The sequence below is a fragment of the Chelmon rostratus genome, chromosome 13 (assembly GCF_017976325.1).
Source record: "Chelmon rostratus isolate fCheRos1 chromosome 13, fCheRos1.pri, whole genome shotgun sequence".
In the NCBI taxonomy this organism is placed as follows: domain Eukaryota; kingdom Metazoa; phylum Chordata; class Actinopteri; order Chaetodontiformes; family Chaetodontidae; genus Chelmon; species Chelmon rostratus.
Genome location: NC_055670.1, coordinates 7,166,836 through 7,189,533, shown reverse-complemented (window position 1 = coordinate 7,189,533; position 22,698 = coordinate 7,166,836). Strand labels below are relative to the sequence as shown.

Genomic DNA, 22,698 nt, shown 5'->3' with positions numbered 1-22,698 from the left:
GGCTCTCTCCATTCAATTGTCGACCCCAATGAGGTTACAGTGTCAATTTATTCGTACAACAAGGGTATTCTCGTTTTCTAGGCCATGCTCTGTCCATCCAATTATTTGCACTCAAAGAAAGAAAGAACAGCCTCCTATTTCTGATCACAAAAGAGATGGAAAAGCTTACAGCACCTGGTATTCCCAGGCGGTCTCCCATCCAAGTACTAACCAAGCCCGACACTGCTTAGCTTCCGAGATCGGACGAGATCGGGCGTGTTCAGGGTGGTATGGCCATAAGCTGCACGGGCAGATGCGCACAAGCTTTTTATAGGCACACTCTATATTTGGACACTCAGTGTTTGAGGCATCTCTCCATTCAATTGTCTTCCTGAATGCGGAGACAGCAGCAATTTATTCGGACATCAAGCTCAGTCTCTTTTTCTAAGGTGCTAGTTCTAGCTATTCATTGATTGGCACTCATGGACAGAAGGAGCAGCCTCCAATTTCTGATCACAAAAGAGATGGAAAAGCTTGCAGCACCTGGTATTCCCAGGCGGTCTCCCATCCAAGTACTAACCAAGCCCGACCCTGCTTAGCTTCCGAGATCTGACCAGATCTGGCGTGTTCAGGGTGTTATGGCCATAAGCCACAATGAAGGATTCGCACAAGCTTTTTATAGGCATACTCCATATTTGGACACTCAGTGTTTTAGGCATCTCTCCATTCAATTGTCTTCCTGAATGTCAAGACAGCAGCAATTTATTCAGACATCAAGCTCAGTCTCTTTTTCTAAGGTGCTAGTTCTAGCTATTCATTGATTCGCACTCAAGGAAAGAAGGAGCAGCCATCAATTTCTGATCACAAAAGAGATGGAAAAGCTTGCAGCACCTGGTATTCCCAGGCGGTCTCCCGTCCAAGTACTAACCAAGCCCGACCCCGCTTAGTTTCCGAGATCAGACGAGATCGGGCGTGTTCAGGGGGTTATGGCAGTAAGCCACAATGAAGGATTCGCACAAGCTTTTTATAGGCATACTCTATATTTGGACAATCAGTGTTTGAGGGATCTCTCCATTCAATTGTCTTCCTGAATGTCAAGACAGCAGCAATTTATTCGGACATCAAGCTCAGTCTCTTTTTCGAAGGTGCTAGTTCTAGCTATTCATTGATTGGCACTCAAGGAAAGAAGGAGCAGCCTCCAATTTCTGATCACAAAAGAGATGGAAAAGCTTACAGCACCTGGTATTCCCAGGCAGTCTCCCATCCAAGTACGAACCTAGCCCGACCCTGCTTAGCTTGCCAGATCGGGCGTGTTCAGGGTGGTATGGCCGTAAGCCGTAAGGAAGGATTTGCACAAGCTTTTTATAGGCATACTCCATATTTGGACACTCAGTGTGTGAGGGCTCTCTCCATTCAATTGTCTACCTCAATGAGGTTACAGTGTCAATTTATTCGTACACAAAGAGTATTCTCATTTTCTATGGCCATGCTCTGTCCATCCAATTATTTGCACTCAAAGAAAGAAAGAACAGCCTCCTATTTCTGATCACAAAAGAGATGGAAAAGCTTACAGCACCTGGTATTCCCAGGCGGTCTCCCATCCAAGTACTAACCAAGCCCGACCCTGCTTAGCTTCCGAGATCGGACGTGTTCAGGGTGGTATGGCCGTAAGCCACAATGAAGGATTTGCACTAGCTTTTTATAGGCATACTCTATATTTGGACACTCAGTGTGTGAGGGCTCTCTCCATTCAATTGTCTAGCTCAACGAGGTTACAGTGTCAATTTATTCGTACACCAAGAGTATTCTCATTTTCTATGGCCATGCTCTGTCCATCCAATTATTTGCACTCAAAGAAAGAAAGAACAGCCTGCTATTTCTGATCACAAAAGAGATGGAAAAGCTTACAGCACCTGGTATTCCCAGGCGGTCTCCCATCCAAGTACTAACCAAGCACGACCCTGCTTAGCTTCCGAGATCGGACATGTTCAGGGTGGTATGGCCGTAAGCCACAATGAAGGATTTGCACAAGCTTTTTATAGGCATACTCTATATTTGGACACTCAGTGTGTGAGGGCTCTCTCCATTCAATTGTCTACCTCAATGAGGTTACAGTGTCAATTTATTCGTACACAAAGAGTATTCTCGTTTTCTATGGCCATGCTCTGTCGATCCAATTATTTGCAATCAAAGAAAGAAAGAACAGCCTCCTATTTCTGATCACAAAAGAGATGGAAAAGCTTACAGCACCTGGTATTCCCAGGCGGTCTCCCATCCAAGTACTAACCAAGCCCGACCCTGCTTAGCTTCCGAGATCGGACGAGATCGGGCGTGTTCAGGGTGGTATGGCCGTAAGCCACAATGAAGGATTTGCACAAGCTTTTTATAGGCACACTCTATATTTGGACACTCAGTGTGTGAGGGCTCTCTCCATTCAATGGTCTACCTCAATGAGGTTACAGTGTCAATTTATTCGTACACCAAGAGTATTCTCGTTTTCTATGGCCATGCTCTGTCCATCCAATTATTTGCACTCAAAGAAAGAAAGAACAGCCTCCTATTTCTGATCACAAAAGAGATGGAAAAGCTTACAGCACCTGGTTTTCCCAGGCGGTCTCCCATCCAAGTACTAAACAAGCCCGACCCTGCTTAGCTTCCGAGATCGGACGAGATCGGGCGTGTTCAGGGTGGTATGGCCGTAAGCCACAATGAAGGATTTGCAATAGCTTTTTATAGGCATACTCTATATTTGGACACTCAGTGTGTGAGAGCTCTCTCCATTCAGTTGTCTACCTCAATGAGGTTACAGTGTCAATTTATTCGTACACAAAGAGTACTCTCGTTTTCTATGGCCATGATCCGTCCATCCAAATATTTGCACTCAAAGAAAGAAAGAACAGCCTCCCATTTCTGATCACAAAAGAGATGGAAAAGCTTGCAGCACCTGGTATTCCCAGGCGGTCTCCCATCCAAGTACTAACCAAGCCCTACCCTGCTTAGCTTCCGAGATCGGGCTTGTTCAGGGTGTTATGGCCGTGAGCCACAATGAAGGATTTGCACAAGCTTTTTATAGGCATACTCCATATTTGGACACTCAGTGTGTGATGGGTCTCTCCATTCAATTGTATTCCTTCATGTGGTTCCAGTATCAATTTATTCGTACACCAAGAGTATTCTCATTTTCTATGGCCATGCTCTGTCCATCCAATTATTTGCACTCAAAGAAATAAAGAACAGCCTCCTATTTCTGATCACAAAAGAGATGGAAAAGCTTACAGCACCTGGTATTCCCAGGCGGTCTCCCATCCAAGTACTAAACAAGCCCGACCCTGCTTAGTTTCCGAGATCGGACGAGATCGGGCGTGTTCAGGGTGGTATGGCCGTAAGCCGCAATGAAGGATTTGCACAAGCTTTTTATAGGCATACTCCATATTTGGACACTCAGTGTGTGAGGGCTCTCTCCATTCAATTGTCTACCCCAATGAGGTTACAGTGTCAATTTATTCGTACAACAAGGGTATTCTCGTTTTCTAGGCCATGCTCTGTCCATCCAATTATTTGCACTCAAAGAAAGAAAGAACAGCCTCCTATTTCTGATCACAAAAGAGATGGAAAAGCTTACAGCACCTGGTATTCCCAGGCGGTCTCCCATCCAAGTACTAACCAAGCCCGACCCTGCTTAGCTTCCGAGATCGGACGAGATCGGGCGTGTTCAGGGTGGTATGGCCATAAGCTGCACGGGCAGATGCGCACAAGCTTTTTATAGGCACACTCTATATTTGGACACTCAGTGTTTGAGGCATCTCTCCATTCAATTGTCTTCCTGAATGCAGAGACAGCAGCAATTTATTCGGACATCAAGCTCAGTCTCTTTTTCTAAGGTGCTAGTTCTAGCTATTCATTGATTGGCACTCATGGACAGAAGGAGCAGCCTCCAATTTCTGATCACAAAAGAGATGGAAAAGCTTGCAGCACCTGGTATTCCCAGGCGGTCTCCCATCCAAGTACTAACCAAGCCCGACCCTGCTTAGCTTCCGAGATCTGACCAGATCTGGCGTGTTCAGGGTGGTATGGCCGTAAGCCAGAATGAAGGATTCGCACAAGCTTTTTATAGGCATACTCCATATTTGGACACTCAGTGTTTTAGGCATCTCTCCATTCAATTGTCTTCCTGAATGTCAAGACAGCAGCAATTTATTCAGACATCAAGCTCAGTCTCTTTTTCTAAGGTGCTAGTTCTAGCTATTCATTGATTCGCACTCAAGGAAAGAAGGAGCAGCCATCAATTTCTGATCACAAAAGAGATGGAAAAGCTTGCAGCACCTGGTATTCCCAGGCGGTCTCCAATCCAAGTACTAACAAAGCCCTACCCTGCTTAGCTTCCGAGATCGGACGAGATCGGGCGTGTTCAGGGGGTTATGGCCGTAAGCCACAATGAAGGATTCGCACAAGCTTTTTATAGGCATACTCCATACTTGGACACTCAGTGTGTGATGGGTCTCTCCATTCAATTGTATTCCTTCATGTGGTAACAGTGTCAATTTATTCGTACAACAAGAGTATTCTCTTTTTCTAGGCCATGCTCTGTCCATCCAATTATTTGCACTCAAAGAAAGAAAGAACAGCCTCCTATTTCTGATCACAGAAGAGATGGAAAAGCTTGCAGCACCTGGTATTCCCAGGCGGTCTCCCATCCAAGTACTAACCAAGCCCTACCCTGCTTAGCTTCCGAGATCGGGCGTGTTCAGGGTGGTATGGCCGTAAGCCACAATGAAGGATTTGCACTAGCTTTTTACAGGCAAACTCTATATTTGGACACTCAGTGTGTGAGGGCTCTCTCCATTCAATTGTCTACCTCAATGAGGTTACAGTGTCAATTTATTCGTACACAAAGAGTACTCTCGTTTTCTATGGCCATGCTCTGTCCATCCAAATATTTGCACTCAAAGAAAGAAAGAACAGCCTCCTATTTCTGATCACAAAAGAGATGGAAAAGCTTACAGCACCTGGTATTCCCAGGCGGTCTCCCATCCAAGTCCAAACCAAGCCCGACCCTGCTTAGTTTTCGAGATCGGACGAGATCAGGCGTGGTCAGGGTGGAATGGCCGTAAGCCGCAAGGAAGGGTTCGCACAAACTTTTTATAGGCATACTCCATATTTGGACACTCAGTGTGTGAGGGCTCTCTCCATTCAGTTGTCTTCCTGAATGTGGACACAGTGTCAATTTATTCGTACACCAAGAGTATTCTCATTTTCTATGGCCATGCTCTGTCCATCCAATTATTTGCACTCAAAGAAAGAAAGAACAGCCTCCTATTTCTGATCACAAAAGAGATGGAATAGCTTACAGCACCTGGTATTCCCAGGCGGTCTCCCATCCAAGTACAAACCAAGCCCGACCCTGCTTAGCTTCCGAGATCGGGCGTGTTCAGGGAGGTATGGCCGTAAGTCACAATGAAGGATTTGCACTAGCTTTTTATAAGCATACTCTATATTTGGACACTCAGTGTGTGAGGGCTCTCTCCATTCAATTGTCAACCTCAATGAGGTTACAGTGTCAATTTATTCGTACACAAAGAGTATTCTCGTTTTCTATGGCCATGCTCTGTCGATGAAATTATTTGCACTCAAAGAAAGAAAGAACAGCCTGCTATTTCTGATCACAAAAGAGATGGAAAAGCTTACAGCACCTGGTATTCCCAGGCGGTCTCCCATCCAAGTACTAACCAAGCACGACCCTGCTTAGCTTCCGAGATCGGACGTGTTCAGGGTGGTTTGGCCGTAAGCCACAATGAAGGATTTGCACAAGCTTTTTATAGGCATACTCTATATTTGGACACTCAGTGTGTGAGGGCTCTCTCCATTCAATTGTCTACCTCAATGAGGTTACAGTGTCAATTTATTCGTACACAAAGAGTATTCTCGTTTTCTATGGCCATGCTCTGTCGATCCAATTATTTGCAATCAAAGAAAGAAAGAACAGCCTCCTATTTCTGATCACAAAAGAGATGGAAAAGCTTACAGCACCTGGTATTCCCAGGCGGTCTCCCATCCAAGTACTAACCAAGCCCGACCCTGCTTAGCTTCCGAGATCGGACGAGATCGGGCGTGTTCAGGGTGGTATGGCCGTAAGCCACAACGAAGGATTTGCACTAGCTTTTTATAGGCACACTCTATATTTGGACACTCAGTGTGTGAGGGCTCTCTCCATTCAATGGTCTACCTCAATGAGGTTACAGTGTCAATTTATTCGTACACCAAGAGTATTCTCGTTTTCTATGGCCATGCTCTGTCCATCCAATTATTTGCACTCAAAGAACGAAAGAACAGCCTCCTATTTCTGATCACAGAAGAGATGGAAAAGCTTACAGCACCTGGTATTCCCAGGCGGTCTCCCATCCAAGTACTAACCAAGCCCTACCCTGCATAGCTTCCGAGATCGGACCAGATCGGGCGTGTTCAGGGTGTTATGGCCGTAAGCCACAATGAAGGATTCGTACAACCTTTTTATAGGCATACTCCATATTTGGACACTCAGTGTGTGATGGGCCTCTCCATTCAATTGTATTCCTTCATGTGGTAACAGTGTCAATTTATTCGTACAACAAGAGTATTCTCTTTTTCTAGGCCATGCTCTGTCCATCCAATTATTTGCACTCAAAGAAAGAAAGAACAGCCTCCTATTTCTGATCACAGAAGAGATGGAAAAGCTTACAGCACCTGGTTTTCCCAGGCGGTCTCCCATCCAAGTACTAAACAAGCCCGACCCTGCTTAGCTTCCGAGATCGGGCGTGTTCAGGGTGGTATGGCCGTAAGCCACAATGAAGGATTTGCAATAGCTTTTTATAGGCATACTCTATATTTGGACACTCAGTGTGTGAGAGCTCTCTCCATTCAGTTGTCTACCTCAATGAGGTTACAGTGTCAATTTATTCGTACACAAAGAGTACTCTCGTTTTCTATGGCCATGATCCGTCCATCCAAATATTTGCACTCAAAGAAAGAAAGAACAGCCTCCCATTTCTGATCACAAAAGAGATGGAAAAGCTTGCAGCACCTGGTATTCCCAGGCGGTCTCCCATCCAAGTACTAACCAAGCCCTACCCTGCTTAGCTTCCGAGATCGGGCGTGTTCAGGGTGTTATGGCCGTGAGCCACAATGAAGGATTTGCACAAGCTTTTTATAGGCATACTCCATATTTGGACACTCAGTGTGTGATGGGTCTCTCCATTCAATTGTATTCCTTCATGTGGTTCCAGTGTCAATTTATTCGTACACCAAGAGTATTCTCATTTTCTATGGCCATGCTCTGTCCATCCAATTATTTGCACTCAAAGAAATAAAGAACAGCCTCCTATTTCTGATCACAAAAGAGATGGAAAAGCTTACAGCACCTGGTATTCCCAGGCGGTCTCCCATCCAAGTACTAAACAAGCCCGACCCTGCTTCGCTTCCGAGATCGGACGAGATCGGGCGTGTTCAGGGTGGTATGGCCGTAAGCCGCAATGAAGGATTTGCACAAGCTTTTTATAGGCATACTCCATATTTGGACACTCAGTGTGTGAGGGCTCTCTCCATTCAATTGTCTACCCCAATGAGGTTACAGTGTCAATTTATTCGTACAACAAGGGTATTCTCGTTTTCTAGGCCATGCTCTGTCCATCCAATTATTTGCACTCAAAGAAATAAAGAACAGCCTCCTATTTCTGATCACAAAAGAGATGGAAAAGCTTACAGCACCTGGTATTCCCAGGCGGTCTCCCATCCAAGTACTAAACAAGCCCGACCCTGCTTCGCTTCCGAGATCGGACGAGATCGGGCGTGTTCAGGGTGGTATGGCCGTAAGCCGCAATGAAGGATTTGCACAAGCTTTTTATAGGCATACTCCATATTTGGACACTCAGTGTGTGAGGGCTCTCTCCATTCAATTGTCTACCCCAATGAGGTTACAGTGTCAATTTATTCGTACAACAAGGGTATTCTCGTTTTCTAGGCCATGCTCTGTCCATCCAATTATTTGCACTCAAAGAAAGAAAGAACAGCCTCCTATTTCTGATCACAAAAGAGATGGAAAAGCTTACAGCACCTGGTATTCCCAGGCGGTCTCCCATCCAAGTACTAACCAAGCCCGACCCTGCTTAGCTTCCGAGATCGGACGAGATCGGGCGTGTTCAGGGTGGTATGGCCATAAGCTGCACGGGCAGATGCGCACAAGCTTTTTATAGGCACACTCTATATTTGGACACTCAGTGTTTGAGGCATCTCTCCATTCAATTGTCTTCCTGAATGCGGAGACAGCAGCAATTTATTCGGACATCAAGCTCAGTCTCTTTTTCTAAGGTGCTAGTTCTAGCTATTCATTGATTGGCACTCATGGACAGAAGGAGCAGCCTCCAATTTCTGATCACAAAAGAGATGGAAAAGCTTGCAGCACCTGGTATTCCCAGGCGGTCTCCCATCCAAGTACTAACCAAGCCCGACCCTGCTTAGCTTCCGAGATCTGACCAGATCTGGCGTGTTCAGGGTGTTATGGCCGTAAGCCAGAATGAAGGATTCGCACAAGCTTTTTATAGGCATACTCCATATTTGGACACTCAGTGTTTTAGGCATCTCTCCATTCAATTGTCTTCCTGAATGTCAAGACAGCAGCAATTTATTCAGACATCAAGCTCAGTCTCTTTTTCTAAGGTGCTAGTTCTAGCTATTCATTGATTCGCACTCAAGGAAAGAAGGAGCAGCCATCAATTTCTGATCACAAAAGAGATGGAAAAGCTTGCAGCACCTGGTATTCCCAGGCGGTCTCCCATCCAAGTACTAACAAAGCCCTACCCTGCTTAGCTTCCGAGATCGGACGAGATCGGGCGTGTTCAGGGGGTTATGGCCGTAAGCCACAATGAAGGATTCGCACAAGCTTTTTATAGGCATACTCCATACTTGGACACTCAGTGTGTGATGGGTCTCTCCATTCAATTGTATTCCTTCATGTGGTAACAGTGTCAATTTATTCGTACAACAAGAGTATTCTCTTTTTCTAGGCCATGCTCTGTCCATCCAATTATTTGCACTCAAAGAAAGAAAGAACAGCCTCCTATTTCTGATCACAGAAGAGATGGAAAAGCTTGCAGCACCTGGTATTCCCAGGCGGTCTCCCATCCAAGTACTAACCAAGCCCTACCCTGCTTAGCTTCCGAGATCGGGCGTGTTCAGGGTGGTATGGCCGTAAGCCACAATGAAGGATTTGCACTAGCTTTTTACAGGCATACTCTATATTTGGACACTCAGTGTGTGAGGGCTCTCTCCATTCAATTGTCTACCTCAATGAGGTTACAGTGTCAATTTATTCGTACAAAAGAGTACTCTCGTTTTCTATGGCCATGCTCTGTCCATCCAAATATTTGCACTCAAAGAAAGAAAGAACAGCCTCCTATTTCTGATCACAAAAGAGATGGAAAAGCTTACAGCACCTGGTATTCCCAGGCGGTCTCCCATCCAAGTCCAAACCAAGCCCGACCCTGCTTAGTTTTCGAGATCGGACGAGATCAGGCGTGGTCAGGGTGGAATGGCCGTAAGCCGCAAGGAAGGGTTCGCACAAACTTTTTATAGGCATACTCCATATTTGGACACTCAGTGTGTGAGGGCTCTCTCCATTCAGTTGTCTTCCTGAATGTGGATACAGTGTCAATTTATTCGTACACCAAGAGTATTCTCATTTTCTATGGCCATGCTCTGTCCATCCAATTATTTGCACTCAAAGAAAGAAAGAACAGCCTCCTATTTCTGATCACAAAAGAGATGGAAAAGCTTACAGCACCTGGTATTCCCAGGCGGTCTCCCATCCAAGTACAAACCAAGCCCGACCCTGCTTAGCTTCCGAGATCGGGCGTGTTCAGGGAGGTATGGCCGTAAGTCACAATGAAGGATTTGCACTAGCTTTTTATAAGCATACTCTATATTTGGACACTCAGTGTGTGAGGGCTCTCTCCATTCAATTGTCAACCTCAATGAGGTTACAGTGTCAATTTATTCGTACACCAAGAGTATTCTCGTTTTCTATGGCCATGCTCTGTCCATCCAATTATTTGCACTCAAAGAACGAAAGAACAGCCTCCTATTTCTGATCACAGAAGAGATGGAAAAGCTTACAGCACCTGGTATTCCCAGGCGGTCTCCCATCCAAGTACTAACCAAGCCCTACCCTGCATAGCTTCCGAGATCGGACCAGATCGGGCGTGTTCAGGGTGTTATGGCCGTAAGCCACAATGAAGGATTCGCACAAGCTTTTTATAGGCATACTCCATATTTGGACACTCAGTGTGTGATGGGCCTCTCCATTCAATTGTATTCCTTCATGTGGTAACAGTGTCAATTTATTCGTACAACAAGAGTATTCTCTTTTTCTAGGCCATGCTCTGTCCATCCAATTATTTGCACTCAAAGAAAGAAAGAACAGCCTCCTATTTCTGATCACAGAAGAGATGGAAAAGCTTACAGCACCTGGTTTTCCCAGGCGGTCTCCCATCCAAGTACTAAACAAGCCCGACCCTGCTTAGCTTCCGAGATCGGGCGTGTTCAGGGTGGTATGGCCGTAAGCCACAATGAAGGATTTGCAGTAGCTTTTTATAGGCATACTCTATATTTGGACACTCAGTGTGTGAGAGCTCTCTCCATTCAGTTGTCTACCTCAATGAGGTTACAGTGTCAATTTATTCGTACACAAAGAGTACTCTCGTTTTCTATGGCCATGATCCGTCCATCCAAATATTTGCACTCAAAGAAAGAAAGAACAGCCTCCCATTTCTGATCACAAAAGAGATGGAAAAGCTTGCAGCACCTGGTATTCCCAGGCGGTCTCCCATCCAAGTACTAACCAAGCCCTACCCTGCTTAGCTTCCGAGATCGGGCTTGTTCAGGGTGTTATGGCCGTGAGCCACAATGAAGGATTTGCACAAGCTTTTTATAGGCATACTCCATATTTGGACACTCAGTGTGTGATGGGTCTCTCCATTCAATTGTATTCCTTCATGTGGTTCCAGTGTCAATTTATTCGTACACCAAGAGTATTCTCATTTTCTATGGCCATGCTCTGTCCATCCAATTATTTGCACTCAAAGAAATAAAGAACAGCCTCCTATTTCTGATCACAAAAGAGATGGAAAAGCTTACAGCACCTGGTATTCCCAGGCGGTCTCCCATCCAAGTACTAAACAAGCCCGACCCTGCTTCGCTTCCGAGATCGGACGAGATCGGGCGTGTTCAGGGTGGTATGGCCGTAAGCCGCAATGAAGGATTTGCACAAGCTTTTTATAGGCATACTCCATATTTGGACACTCAGTGTGTGAGGGCTCTCTCCATTCAATTGTCTACCCCAATGAGGTTACAGTGTCAATTTATTCGTACAACAAGGGTATTCTCGTTTTCTAGGCCATGCTCTGTCCATCCAATTATTTGCACTCAAAGAAATAAAGAACAGCCTCCTATTTCTGATCACAAAAGAGATGGAAAAGCTTACAGCACCTGGTATTCCCAGGCGGTCTCCCATCCAAGTACTAAACAAGCCCGACCCTGCTTCGCTTCCGAGATCGGACGAGATCGGGCGTGTTCAGGGTGGTATGGCCGTAAGCCGCAATGAAGGATTTGCACAAGCTTTTTATAGGCATACTCCATATTTGGACACTCAGTGTGTGAGGGCTCTCTCCATTCAATTGTCTACCCCAATGAGGTTACAGTGTCAATTTATTCGTACAACAAGGGTATTCTCGTTTTCTAGGCCATGCTCTGTCCATCCAATTATTTGCACTCAAAGAAAGAAAGAACAGCCTCCTATTTCTGATCACAAAAGAGATGGAAAAGCTTACAGCACCTGGTATTCCCAGGCGGTCTCCCATCCAAGTACTAACCAAGCCCGACCCTGCTTAGCTTCCGAGATCGGACGAGATCGGGCGTGTTCAGGGTGGTATGGCCATAAGCTGCACTGGCAGATGCGCACAAGCTTTTTATAGGCACACTCTATATTTGGACACTCAGTGTTTGAGGCATCTCTCCATTCAATTGTCTTCCTGAATGCGGAGACAGCAGCAATTTATTCGGACATCAAGCTCAGTCTCTTTTTCTAAGGTGCTAGTTCTAGCTATTCATTGATTGGCACTCATGGACAGAAGGAGCAGCCTCCAATTTCTGATCACAAAAGAGATGGAAAAGCTTGCAGCACCTGGTATTCCCAGGCGGTCTCCCATCCAAGTACTAACCAAGCCCGACCCTGCTTAGCTTCCGAGATCTGACCAGATCTGGCGTGTTCAGGGTGTTATGGCCGTAAGCCAGAATGAAGGATTCGCACAAGCTTTTTATAGGCATACTCCATATTTGGACACTCAGTGTTTTAGGCATCTCTCCATTCAATTGTCTTCCTGAATGTCAAGACAGCAGCAATTTATTCAGACATCAAGCTCAGTCTCTTTTTCTAAGGTGCTAGTTCTAGCTATTCATTGATTCGCACTCAAGGAAAGAAGGAGCAGCCATCAATTTCTGATCACAAAAGAGATGGAAAAGCTTGCAGCACCTGGTATTCCCAGGCGGTCTCCCATCCAAGTACTAACAAAGCCCTACCCTGCTTAGCTTCCGAGATCGGACGAGATCGGGCGTGTTCAGGGGGTTATGGCCGTAAGCCACAATGAAGGATTCGCACAAGCTTTTTATAGGCATACTCCATACTTGGACACTCAGTGTGTGATGGGTCTCTCCATTCAATTGTATTCCTTCATGTGGTAACAGTGTCAATTTATTCGTACAACAAGAGTATTCTCTTTTTCTAGGCCATGCTCTGTCCATCCAATTATTTGCACTCAAAGAAAGAAAGAACAGCCTCCTATTTCTGATCACAGAAGAGATGGAAAAGCTTGCAGCACCTGGTATTCCCAGGCGGTCTCCCATCCAAGTACTAACCAAGCCCTACCCTGCTTAGCTTCCGAGATCGGGCGTGTTCAGGGTGGTATGGCCGTAAGCCACAATGAAGGATTTGCACTAGCTTTTTACAGGCATACTCTATATTTGGACACTCAGTGTTTTAGGCATCTCTCCATTCAATTGTCTTCCTGAATGTCAAGACAGCAGCAATTTATTCGGACATCAAGCTCAGTCTTTTTTTCTACGGTGCTAGTTCTAGCTATTCATTGATTCGCACTCAAGGACAGAAGGAGCAGCCTCCTATTTCTGATGACAAAAAAAAAGTACTAACCAAGCCCGACCCTGCTTTGCTTCCGAGATCGGGCTTGTTCAGGGTGTTATGGCCGTGAGCCACAATGAAGGATTTGCACAAGCTTTTTATAGGCATACTCCATATTTGGACACTCAGTGTGTGATGGGTCTCTCCATTCAATTGTATTCCTTCATGTGGTTCCAGTGTCAATTTATTCATACACCAAGAGTATTCTCATTTTCTATGGCCATGCTCTGTCCATCCAATTATTTGCACTCAAAGAAATAAAGAACAGCCTCCTATTTCTGATCACAAAAGAGATGGAAAAGCTTACAGCACCTGGTATTCCCAGGCGGTCTCCCATCCAAGTACTAAACAAGCCCGACCCTGCTTAGCTTCCGAGATCGGACGAGATCGGGCGTGTTCAGGGTGGTATGGCCGTAAGCCGCAATGAAGGATTTGCACAAGCTTTTTATAGGCATACTCCATATTTGGACAATCAGTGTTTGAGGGATCTCTCCATTCAATTGTCTTCCTGAATGTCAAGACAGCAGCAATTTATTCGGACATCAAGCTCAGTCTCTTTTTCGAAGGTGCTAGTTCTAGCTATTCATTGATTGGCACTCAAGGAAAGAAAGAACAGCCTCCCATTTCTGATCACAAAAGAGATGGAAAAGCTTGCAGCACCTGGTATTCCCAGGCGGTCTCCCATCCAAGTACTAACCAAGCCCTACCCTGCTTAGCTTCCGAGATCGGGCTTGTTCAGGGTGGTATGGCCATAAGCCACAATGAAGGATTTGCACTAGCTTTTTATAGGCATACTCTATATTTGGACACTCAGTGTGTGAGGGCTTACTCCATTCAATTGTCTAGCTCAATGAGGTTACAGTGTCAATTTATTCGTACACCAAGAGTATTCTCATTTTCTATGGCCATGCTCTGTCCATCCAATTATTTGCACTCAAAGAAAGAAAGAAAAGCCTCCTATTTCTGATCACAGAAGAGATGGAAAAGCTTACATGACCTTGTATTCCCATGCGGTCTCCCATCCAAGTACTAACCAAGCCTTTCCTGCTTAGCTTCCGAGATCAGACGAGATCGGGCGTGTTCAGGGGGTTATGGCCGTAAGCCACAATGAAGGATTCGCACAAGCTTTTTATAGGCATACTCCATACTTGGACACTCAGTGTGTGATGGGTCTCTCCATTCAATTGTATTCCTTCATGTGGTAACAGTGTCAATTTATTCGTACAACAAGAGTATTCTCTTTTTCTAGGCCATGCTCTGTCCATCCAATTATTTGCACTCAAAGAAAGAAAGAACAGCCTCCTATTTCTGATCACAGAAGAGATGGAAAAGCTTGCAGCACCTGGTATTCCCAGGCGGTCTCCCATCCAAGTACTAACCAAGCCCTACCCTGCTTAGCTTCCGAGATCGGGCGTGTTCAGGGTGGTATGGCCGTAAGCCACAATGAAGGATTTGCACTAGCTTTTTACAGGCATACTCTATATTTGGACACTCAGTGTGTGAGGGCTCTCTCCATTCAATTGTCTACCTCAATGAGGTTACAGTGTCAATTTATTCGTACAAAAGAGTACTCTCGTTTTCTATGGCCATGCTCTGTCCATCCAAATATTTGCACTCAAAGAAAGAAAGAACAGCCTCCTATTTCTGATCACAAAAGAGATGGAAAAGCTTACAGCACCTGGTATTCCCAGGCGGTCTCCCATCCAAGTCCAAACCAAGCCCGACCCTGCTTAGTTTTCGAGATCGGACGAGATCAGGCGTGGTCAGGGTGGAATGGCCGTAAGCCGCAAGGAAGGGTTCGCACAAACTTTTTATAGGCATACTCCATATTTGGACACTCAGTGTGTGAGGGCTCTCTCCATTCAGTTGTCTTCCTGAATGTGGATACAGTGTCAATTTATTCGTACACCAAGAGTATTCTCATTTTCTATGGCCATGCTCTGTCCATCCAATTATTTGCACTCAAAGAAAGAAAGAACAGCCTCCTATTTCTGATCACAAAAGAGATGGAAAAGCTTACAGCACCTGGTATTCCCAGGCGGTCTCCCATCCAAGTACAAACCAAGCCCGACCCTGCTTAGCTTCCGAGATCGGACGAGATCGGGCGTGTTCAGGGTGGTATGGCCATAAGCTGCACTGGCAGATGCACACAAACTATTTATAAGCATACTCTATATTTGGAAACTCAGTGTTTGAGGGATCTCTCCATTCAATTGTCTTCCTGAATGCGGAGACAGCAGCAATTTATTCAGACATCAAGCTCAGTCTCTTTCTCTAAGGTGCTAGTTCTAGCTATTCATTGATTCGCACTCAAGGAAAGAAAGAACAGCCTCCAATTTCTGATCACAAAAGAGATGGAAAAGCTTGCAGCACCTGGTATTACCAGGCAGTCTCCCATCCAAGTACTAACCAAGCCCGACCCTGCTTAGCTTCCGAGATCGGGCGTGTTCAGGGTGGTATGGCCGTATGCCACAATGAAGGATTTGCACTAGCTTTTTATAGGCACACTCTATATTTGGACACTCAGTGTTTGAGGCATCTCTCCATTCAATTGTCTTCCTGAATGCGGAGACAGCAGCAATTTATTTGGACATCAAGCTCAGTCTCTTTTTCTAAGGTGCTAGTTCTAGCTATTCATTGATTCGCACTCAAGGACAGAAGGAGCAGCCTCCAATTTCTGATCACAAAAAAAAATACTAACCAAGCCCGACCCTGCTTAGCTTCCGAAATCGGACGAGATCGGGCGTGTTCAGGGTGGTATGGCCGAAAGCCACAATGAAGGATTCGCACAAGCTTTTTCTAGGCATACTCCATATTAGGACACTCAGTGTGTGATGGGTCTCTCCATTCAATTGCATTCCTTCATGTGGTAACAGTGTCAATTTATTCGTACAACAAGAGTATTCTCTTTTTCTCGGCCATGCTCTGTCCATCCAATTATTTGCACTCAAGGAAAGAAGGAGCAGCCTCCAATTTCTGATCACAAAAGAGATGGAAAATCTTACAGCACCTGGTACTCCCTGGCGGTCTCCCATCCAAGTACTAACCAAGCCCGACCCTGCTGAGCTTCCGAGATCGGATGAGATCGGACGTGTTCAGGGTGGTATGGCCGTAATCCGCAATGAAGGATTCGCACAAGCTTTTCATAGGCATACTCTATATTTGGACACTCAGTGTTTGAGGGTTCTCTCCTTTCAATTGTCTTCCTGAATGTGGAAAGAGCGGCAATTTATTCGGACATTAAGTTTGGTCTCTTTTTCTATTTCGCTCGTTCTGTGCATTCATTGATTCTTCCTCAAGGAAAGAAGAGACAGCCTCCCATTTCTGATCACAAAGGACATGGAAAAGCTTTCAGCACCTGGTATTCCCAGGCGGTCTCCCATCCAAGTACTAACCAAGACCGACCTTGCATGGCTTTCGAGATCAGACGAGGTCGGGCGTGTTGTCTCCTTTCAATTGTCTTCCTGAATGTGGAAACAGCGGCAATTTATTCGGACATTAAGTTTGGTCTCTTTTTCTATTTCGCTCGTTCTGTCCATTCATTGATTCTATCTCAAACTGTAGTTGATGAGGAGCTTGAGAACCACTTAAAACGCTACGGCTCTATTAACAGAGTGCTTGTCATTGATGATCCAGAATCAGAGTATCATCTCTGCTCCATTGTGGAATTTGCAAATAGCTCTGCAATGCAAATATTTAGACCCCTACTGCCAAAAGAGTACATCAGCTCAGCAGATGTAAATGTTGCCTTTAAAGTGCGCTCCTTTGATAGTGTTTACACTAGCACTGCTAGCAGCAGCGCCACCAAGGGGTATCTTGAAGAACTGCAAGCCAACTGGTCAAGAGATTGTGAATATTAAAGTGTCATCACCGGTCATGCAGCAGCCCTCTCTCCTGCTTGGTTCTGTCTCACCTGAGATAGTCAGGAGCTTGCCAACTGTGTTCCCACCGTCTCCTTCACCCAGACGCTGTCAGCGTGGATTGAGAGGTGATGTCCAAGCAGCATCAACACCAGCTTTGCAAAGGCTCGAGGGCGCTGCTCAGAGCCCACAGGTAACGTCCTCACCCACCAGTGTGAATGGTCAGTCGCAGCCTGTTGTGTTGACGGCCGCTCCATCACCAAGCATGGCTGCTAACATGAACGCTCAACATCCAGCGTCTCTGTCCATTAAAGCCAGTAGTAATGATGACAGTGCTACAGTCACACATTCACTACTTACCATGAATGATGTTAATCCTCCTGCTGTACAATGGGTTGTTGTTGAACACGTCATGCGAGCTAATGAAGCTATGTCTCCCATGCACTCTTCATTCCGCCTCAGACCCTTCGTTGGCAAGTCTCCCCGTCCAAACAGTGAACTAGATTATGATACCTGGAGAGCAAATGTTGACTTGTTCTTAACAGATCCTGCCATGTCTGACCTGCACAGAACCCGCAAAATCTTAGACAGCCTATTGCCTCCAGCTACTGATGTCATCAAGCATGTCAGCCCTCAAGCTTTGCCATCAATGTACCTTCAGCTGCTTGATTCAGTCTATGGCTCTGTAGAGGATGGAGATGAGCTGTTGGCCAAGTTTATGGGGACACTGCAGAACAACGATGAAAAGCCATCTGATTATCTGAACCGCTTGCAAGTTGCTCTGACTGCTGCAGTCAGACGTGGTGGCATTGCAGAGAGTGAACAAAACCGCTACCTCCTGAAGCAATTCTGTCGAGGCTGCTGGAATGATGGATTGATCGCTGATCTCCAACTGGAGCGGAAAACAAATGCACCGCCCTCTTTCGCTGAACTAGTGCTCCTTGTCAGAACAGAAGAAGACAAACAGGCAGGTAAACACAATCGCATGAAAAAACACCTACACCTACACAAACCAAGTCCTGCTTTTCCAAAGTTTAGAGCTGCAGCGCAGCAGTTAGCCGCATGCAATTGTGCCACACCTGAGAGAGAAGCAACTGATGCTGAAGTTTTAAACAAACAGCTTAACGAGATACAAGCGCAGGTCGCTGCCATGCAGACTACAACTCCAGCAGCATCAGCATATTGAAAAGACAGATTGCTGATGTTCAAGCACAAGTATCTGATATGAAGAAAGCAGCTCATGGAGCTAAAAGTGAGCACCAAGAAGCAAGAGAGATTAAAGCATTGAAACGTCAGCTTGCTCTTCTCCAAGCACAGGTGACTCCAGCCCAAGTCCAGAGCCATCAGATACCGTCGCCTGCATTCTCAAGACACCCCCCCATCACAGCTCAATACCAGTCACCTAAAAAGAGAGTGAACACAAGGCCAGTTCAGGGTCAACAGCAAACAATAGGCCCCGTCCATGGTACTGTTTCCGCTGCGGTGAAGACGCTCGCCTGGCGGTCAACTGTGAGAGTGAACCCAATCCTCTCCTCCCCCCTCCATTAGCCGGCTGATGTGCCCTTGAGCAAGGCACTTAACCCCCCATAAGCTCCCTGGGCGCCTGATGCGGCAGCCCACTGCTCCTGTGTGTTCACTGCATGTTGCATGTGCATGTGTGTGTTTACAATGATGGGTGAAATGCAGAGAATAATTTCCCAGTTTGGGATCAGTAAAGTGAATAAAATAAAAAAAAAATAAATTAAATGGTTGAGGAAAAGAGACAGCTGCTGAAAGAGAGACAAAGACAATGGGATCAGCAAAATGACAGCACTGGCATACAGCAGTTAAACTACTAGGAGCCCCTGTTGCAGGGCAAACGGGGACTAAAAGAGCAACCAAGCGCCCTAGAAAAACAAAGCAAGTGGTTAGCAAGTGTAGTAATGCAAACACCTCATCCACCATACTGCCGCCCAAGCTGGTTGGAACAAAATGCACTGCTCAAGTCATCAGTGAAGGTCATAAAGCTAACTGCCTACTAGATACGGGATCTCAGGTGACTACCATCCCGTTGTCTTTTTTCCAGACCCACCTGTCCCATCATTCCTTGAAATCCTTAGATGATCTTTTGGATGTAGAGCTGCAAGTAGAGGGAGCCAATGGAGAGACTGTGCCTTACCTTGGGTACGTAGAACTCAACCTGATGTTTGGGCAAAGATACTGAAGTCCCTACATTGGTGTTGGTTGTCCCTGATGTGAGCAGTGTGCCTCAAATTCTCATTGGCACCAACTCATTAGACGTTCTCTACTCCAGCTATGTTGAAGAGCATGATTGCCGCCCCCAGTCATTCCTTCCTGGCTACAGAGTGGTTTTGAAAATCCTTGAAGTACGGAAAAAGCAGGCAAGTACTGGAGTTCTGTTGCTGACGAAATAACACCCGCGAAGTGGTGCCAGCGGGCAGCACCGTTGCTCTGGAAGGGCAGGTTCACATGAGTGGTGCTCACAAGGACAAGTGGGCTGTTGTGGAGGCCACATCTGTGTCGTCTCTTCCTGGCGGACTGCTGGTGGCTAGCTCCCTGTGCACCTTACCTGTTAAGCGCCCTCGCTCAATGTCAATCCTACTGAGGAATGAGACCCAACATGACATCACCATCCCTCCAAGGACAGTGTTGGCCGAGATTCACGCTGTTCAACAGGTGATGGGGAAGGAGCCCTCCGCCGATTCAACCACTCCTGAAGTCAAGAGGATGGAATTCAATTTTGGGAAATGGTTCTCAGTCCTTGATTTAAAATCAGGCTATTACCAAGTCGAAATGGAAGAGGCTGATAAAGAGAAGACTGTGTTCGTGTGCCCACTGGGCTTCTGGGAATTTAATAGAAAACTCACCTGTATTTCCATCCAAAAGAGTCCTTTGGGAAGAGGTGGACTCCAGAATGTCAGAGAGCGTTCGAAGAGATCATTGATAAGCTCACCACAGCACCTGTCTTTGGACCGTACCTCCTTCATACTGACGCAAGCACGACAGGGCTTGGTGCAGCGTTGTATCAAGAACAAGGCGGACAGATGAGGGCTATAGCTTTCGTGAGCAGAGGACTGATGAAGAGTGAAGCGAAATACCCCGCTCATAAATTAGTTCCTCGCGCTAAAGTGGGCAGTCACAGCTAAATTTAGTGATTACTTGTACAGTACCGACCTCACGGTTGTCACTGACAGTAATCCCTTAACCTACATCCTGACTTCTGCGAAGTTGGATGCCACAAGCTACCGGTGGTTATCAGCTCTATCGACATACAACTTCAAGCTCCAATATAGAGCAGGAACTCAGAATCAGGATGCAGACGGACTTTCTTGTCGACCACATGGAGAGCTCCAGAATGATGCTGTGTCGAGGAAAGACCGCGAGCGGATTAAACAGTTCACTCTACATTACCTGAAGGAGCAGGAGACTCCAGATGTTGTTCTTCCAGATGCAGAAGACCATATGTGAGAGACATGATGTTGAGTGGTCTCACAAAACCTCCACATGTCTATCAGTCACACTTGTTGAGTCCCCCACCGATGCTCTGCCCAGTGGTTTCCAGCAGGAAGATGATCATGGATTCCCTGTCATTGGTCATTGGACTGAAGAGGAGATGGGAGCGAAGCAGCGAGCCGATCCTGATCTGAGAGTGGTCATTGAGCACAAGGAGTCTGGAGACATGTCCTCACCTGCCCTCAGACATGAACTTCCAGATCTTGTTTGTGGCTCCAAGAATGGAAGCGTCTAGAACTGAAAGGTGGAGTGTTGTACAGAACACGGCAAGAACATGGACGAGCCACACACCAGCTGGTTTTACCAACTGAACTCAGAGCCACTGCACTGAAAGGCCTACATAATGATCTAGGTCATCTAGGCATTGAGCTGACCCTCGACTTTGTGAGGTCACGCTTCTATTGGCCTAGAATGTCCGCCTATGTAGAGCAGAAGATAAAGATGTGTGAACGCTGCATGCGCAGGAAGACTCCAGCCGAAAGGGCAGCCCCTCTGTGTAACATCAAGACCAGCAGACCCTTGGAGCTGGTCTGCATGGACTTCCTGTCGGTGGAGCCTGACCGGAGCAACACAAAGGATATATTGGTGCTGACAGACCATTTCACAAAGTACGCAGTGGCGATACCAACACAGAACCAAAAAGCCCAGACGGTGGCTAGGTGCTTGTGGGAAAACTTTCTGGTGCATTATGGGTTTCCAGAAAAGCTTCTGAGTGACCAGGGTCCAGATTTTGAATCTCGTACCATAAAAGAACTGTGCTCCATTGCTGGCATCCAGAAGGTCAGGACTACCCCTTATCACCCCAGAGGGAATCCAGTGGAGCGATTCAATAGGACCCTCCTCCAGATGTTGGGCACTCTTGAAAACAAGGACAAATCCCACTGGAAAGAATTTGTCAAGCCTCTGGTGCACGCGTATAAGTGCACACGGAATGACGCGACCGGATTCAGCCCCTACGAACTAATGTTCGGCAGACAACCACGGCTTCCAGTTGATTTGGCATTCGGTCTACCCTCCAACTGTGAACCCAAGTCGCATTCCCAGTATGTGTATGACTTAAAGGGCCGCCTAGAGGAAAGCTACAGAGTTGCCATGGAGAATGCCTCAAAGACAGCTGAGCGCAACAAACAACGGTTTGACAGGAGAGTCGTTGAGTCCACTCTGGAGGCAGGAGGTTGTGTCCTTGTGAGGAGTGTTCGGATAAGAGGAAAGCATAAGTTGGCTGACAAATGGGAGCCAGACATGCATATGGTGGTCAAACGTGCTGGCGACCTACCTGTATATACTGTCAAGCCAGAGGGAAAGGATGGACTGCTTCACACCTTACACTGTGACCTTTTGCTGCCGTGTGGATTCTTACCTGTTGCGGTGCCTGAGCAACCTTTGAAGCAGACCATCAGCAGACCTATTACAAGGAGACAGCTGAGAATGGAAGTCACAGCCGAGTCTGAGGTGGGACATGATGATTCAGAGTTAGAAGATATCGACTGCCACTACTACCTACCTGGAGAGACACTGAACACTGAGTTCATCGAGACACCACTTTTGACCCGGCCAGAGATGATACCTGCAAGGGAGAGACACCTTGGAGAGACAAAGCAGCAAATCCAGACTTCAGTTGGTAGACTTCCTGCTCCTGTTGACCTGGAAGGAAAGAGAGAGAGACTGAGCATGGAGAACCAGGACAAAAGGAAGGGATGTGCACCTGAAAAGAGCAACAGTACCGTGGATACCATTTTTTTTGCAGATCATTTCATCCAAATCAGAGGAACCTCCAGCTCCTAGGGATGCAAATGAGCCAAGCTCTGACAGATCAAACTGTTCTGGAGGGAAAGGAAGCTCAGCAGTTGTGGAATTGGAAGCTGAGGTCAGCTCAGAGCACAGAGAAACTGCTAACCCCAAAGTAAGGAGAGCTCTGTTTGATAAATCTCAGGACACGACCCCTGATATTTCAAGAGAAGAGGATGAGACCTTACCTGTCCAGCCGAGCCTTACAGAGTCCACCCCAGAACCAAACATCATGGATGAAAGTCTTCCAGTTTTCTCAGACCTGTCTTTCAGTGACAGCAGTAAGGATGAAGAATGCTCTGACAACAACTCTTGTGAGGACGTGTCAGTGGACAGAAC

General features: G+C 46.3%; 20 non-coding genes and 26 pseudogenes across 20 annotated transcripts; all 46 read right to left on the bottom strand.

The window, feature by feature from the left end:
* Positions 1 to 162: 162 nt before the first annotated feature.
* On the bottom strand, positions 163 to 281 carry LOC121616721. The gene has a single exon (XR_006007342.1). It is a non-coding gene; the product is annotated as a 5S ribosomal RNA (ribosomal RNA).
* A 229-nt stretch (positions 282 to 510) lies between these two features.
* Positions 511 to 629, bottom strand: LOC121616668 (annotated as a pseudogene).
* A 229-nt stretch (positions 630 to 858) lies between these two features.
* LOC121616679 lies at positions 859 to 977 on the bottom strand (annotated as a pseudogene).
* Positions 978 to 1,206: 229 nt separating this feature from the next.
* Positions 1,207 to 1,315, bottom strand: LOC121616698 (annotated as a pseudogene).
* Positions 1,316 to 1,543: 228 nt separating this feature from the next.
* On the bottom strand, positions 1,544 to 1,652 carry LOC121616755 (annotated as a pseudogene).
* A 228-nt stretch (positions 1,653 to 1,880) lies between these two features.
* LOC121616686 lies at positions 1,881 to 1,989 on the bottom strand (annotated as a pseudogene).
* A 228-nt stretch (positions 1,990 to 2,217) lies between these two features.
* Positions 2,218 to 2,336, bottom strand: LOC121616714. Its single transcript, XR_006007336.1, has one exon. It is a non-coding gene; the product is annotated as a 5S ribosomal RNA (ribosomal RNA).
* A 228-nt stretch (positions 2,337 to 2,564) lies between these two features.
* Positions 2,565 to 2,683, bottom strand: LOC121616709. The gene has a single exon (XR_006007331.1). It is a non-coding gene; the product is annotated as a 5S ribosomal RNA (ribosomal RNA).
* Positions 2,684 to 2,911: 228 nt separating this feature from the next.
* LOC121616695 lies at positions 2,912 to 3,020 on the bottom strand (annotated as a pseudogene).
* A 228-nt stretch (positions 3,021 to 3,248) lies between these two features.
* LOC121616723 lies at positions 3,249 to 3,367 on the bottom strand. The gene has a single exon (XR_006007344.1). It is a non-coding gene; the product is annotated as a 5S ribosomal RNA (ribosomal RNA).
* Positions 3,368 to 3,594: 227 nt separating this feature from the next.
* LOC121616694 lies at positions 3,595 to 3,713 on the bottom strand. The gene has a single exon (XR_006007324.1). It is a non-coding gene; the product is annotated as a 5S ribosomal RNA (ribosomal RNA).
* Positions 3,714 to 3,942: 229 nt separating this feature from the next.
* LOC121616730 lies at positions 3,943 to 4,061 on the bottom strand. Its single transcript, XR_006007351.1, has one exon. It is a non-coding gene; the product is annotated as a 5S ribosomal RNA (ribosomal RNA).
* A 229-nt stretch (positions 4,062 to 4,290) lies between these two features.
* LOC121616670 lies at positions 4,291 to 4,409 on the bottom strand (annotated as a pseudogene).
* Positions 4,410 to 4,636: 227 nt separating this feature from the next.
* Positions 4,637 to 4,745, bottom strand: LOC121616754 (annotated as a pseudogene).
* A 228-nt stretch (positions 4,746 to 4,973) lies between these two features.
* Positions 4,974 to 5,092, bottom strand: LOC121616678 (annotated as a pseudogene).
* A 228-nt stretch (positions 5,093 to 5,320) lies between these two features.
* Positions 5,321 to 5,429, bottom strand: LOC121616673 (annotated as a pseudogene).
* Positions 5,430 to 5,657: 228 nt separating this feature from the next.
* LOC121616687 lies at positions 5,658 to 5,766 on the bottom strand (annotated as a pseudogene).
* A 228-nt stretch (positions 5,767 to 5,994) lies between these two features.
* On the bottom strand, positions 5,995 to 6,113 carry LOC121616666. Its single transcript, XR_006007321.1, has one exon. It is a non-coding gene; the product is annotated as a 5S ribosomal RNA (ribosomal RNA).
* Positions 6,114 to 6,341: 228 nt separating this feature from the next.
* LOC121616733 lies at positions 6,342 to 6,460 on the bottom strand. Its single transcript, XR_006007354.1, has one exon. It is a non-coding gene; the product is annotated as a 5S ribosomal RNA (ribosomal RNA).
* A 227-nt stretch (positions 6,461 to 6,687) lies between these two features.
* Positions 6,688 to 6,796, bottom strand: LOC121616745 (annotated as a pseudogene).
* Positions 6,797 to 7,024: 228 nt separating this feature from the next.
* On the bottom strand, positions 7,025 to 7,133 carry LOC121616689 (annotated as a pseudogene).
* A 228-nt stretch (positions 7,134 to 7,361) lies between these two features.
* Positions 7,362 to 7,480, bottom strand: LOC121616717. Its single transcript, XR_006007339.1, has one exon. It is a non-coding gene; the product is annotated as a 5S ribosomal RNA (ribosomal RNA).
* Positions 7,481 to 7,707: 227 nt separating this feature from the next.
* Positions 7,708 to 7,826, bottom strand: LOC121616716. The gene has a single exon (XR_006007338.1). It is a non-coding gene; the product is annotated as a 5S ribosomal RNA (ribosomal RNA).
* Positions 7,827 to 8,053: 227 nt separating this feature from the next.
* Positions 8,054 to 8,172, bottom strand: LOC121616683. The gene has a single exon (XR_006007323.1). It is a non-coding gene; the product is annotated as a 5S ribosomal RNA (ribosomal RNA).
* Positions 8,173 to 8,401: 229 nt separating this feature from the next.
* Positions 8,402 to 8,520, bottom strand: LOC121616747 (annotated as a pseudogene).
* A 229-nt stretch (positions 8,521 to 8,749) lies between these two features.
* LOC121616739 lies at positions 8,750 to 8,868 on the bottom strand. Its single transcript, XR_006007359.1, has one exon. It is a non-coding gene; the product is annotated as a 5S ribosomal RNA (ribosomal RNA).
* Positions 8,869 to 9,095: 227 nt separating this feature from the next.
* On the bottom strand, positions 9,096 to 9,204 carry LOC121616753 (annotated as a pseudogene).
* A 227-nt stretch (positions 9,205 to 9,431) lies between these two features.
* On the bottom strand, positions 9,432 to 9,550 carry LOC121616677 (annotated as a pseudogene).
* Positions 9,551 to 9,778: 228 nt separating this feature from the next.
* On the bottom strand, positions 9,779 to 9,887 carry LOC121616671 (annotated as a pseudogene).
* Positions 9,888 to 10,115: 228 nt separating this feature from the next.
* Positions 10,116 to 10,234, bottom strand: LOC121616732. The gene has a single exon (XR_006007353.1). It is a non-coding gene; the product is annotated as a 5S ribosomal RNA (ribosomal RNA).
* A 227-nt stretch (positions 10,235 to 10,461) lies between these two features.
* Positions 10,462 to 10,570, bottom strand: LOC121616744 (annotated as a pseudogene).
* A 228-nt stretch (positions 10,571 to 10,798) lies between these two features.
* On the bottom strand, positions 10,799 to 10,907 carry LOC121616693 (annotated as a pseudogene).
* A 228-nt stretch (positions 10,908 to 11,135) lies between these two features.
* LOC121616715 lies at positions 11,136 to 11,254 on the bottom strand. Its single transcript, XR_006007337.1, has one exon. It is a non-coding gene; the product is annotated as a 5S ribosomal RNA (ribosomal RNA).
* A 227-nt stretch (positions 11,255 to 11,481) lies between these two features.
* On the bottom strand, positions 11,482 to 11,600 carry LOC121616713. Its single transcript, XR_006007335.1, has one exon. It is a non-coding gene; the product is annotated as a 5S ribosomal RNA (ribosomal RNA).
* A 227-nt stretch (positions 11,601 to 11,827) lies between these two features.
* Positions 11,828 to 11,946, bottom strand: LOC121616672. Its single transcript, XR_006007322.1, has one exon. It is a non-coding gene; the product is annotated as a 5S ribosomal RNA (ribosomal RNA).
* A 229-nt stretch (positions 11,947 to 12,175) lies between these two features.
* Positions 12,176 to 12,294, bottom strand: LOC121616746 (annotated as a pseudogene).
* Positions 12,295 to 12,523: 229 nt separating this feature from the next.
* On the bottom strand, positions 12,524 to 12,642 carry LOC121616737. The gene has a single exon (XR_006007357.1). It is a non-coding gene; the product is annotated as a 5S ribosomal RNA (ribosomal RNA).
* Positions 12,643 to 12,869: 227 nt separating this feature from the next.
* Positions 12,870 to 12,978, bottom strand: LOC121616752 (annotated as a pseudogene).
* A 520-nt stretch (positions 12,979 to 13,498) lies between these two features.
* Positions 13,499 to 13,617, bottom strand: LOC121616708. Its single transcript, XR_006007330.1, has one exon. It is a non-coding gene; the product is annotated as a 5S ribosomal RNA (ribosomal RNA).
* Positions 13,618 to 13,846: 229 nt separating this feature from the next.
* Positions 13,847 to 13,955, bottom strand: LOC121616684 (annotated as a pseudogene).
* A 228-nt stretch (positions 13,956 to 14,183) lies between these two features.
* LOC121616692 lies at positions 14,184 to 14,301 on the bottom strand (annotated as a pseudogene).
* Positions 14,302 to 14,528: 227 nt separating this feature from the next.
* LOC121616750 lies at positions 14,529 to 14,637 on the bottom strand (annotated as a pseudogene).
* Positions 14,638 to 14,864: 227 nt separating this feature from the next.
* Positions 14,865 to 14,983, bottom strand: LOC121616676 (annotated as a pseudogene).
* Positions 14,984 to 15,211: 228 nt separating this feature from the next.
* On the bottom strand, positions 15,212 to 15,330 carry LOC121616712. The gene has a single exon (XR_006007334.1). It is a non-coding gene; the product is annotated as a 5S ribosomal RNA (ribosomal RNA).
* A 229-nt stretch (positions 15,331 to 15,559) lies between these two features.
* Positions 15,560 to 15,668, bottom strand: LOC121616691 (annotated as a pseudogene).
* A 528-nt stretch (positions 15,669 to 16,196) lies between these two features.
* Positions 16,197 to 16,315, bottom strand: LOC121616742. The gene has a single exon (XR_006007360.1). It is a non-coding gene; the product is annotated as a 5S ribosomal RNA (ribosomal RNA).
* Between the last annotated feature and the right edge of the window lie 6,383 nt (positions 16,316 to 22,698).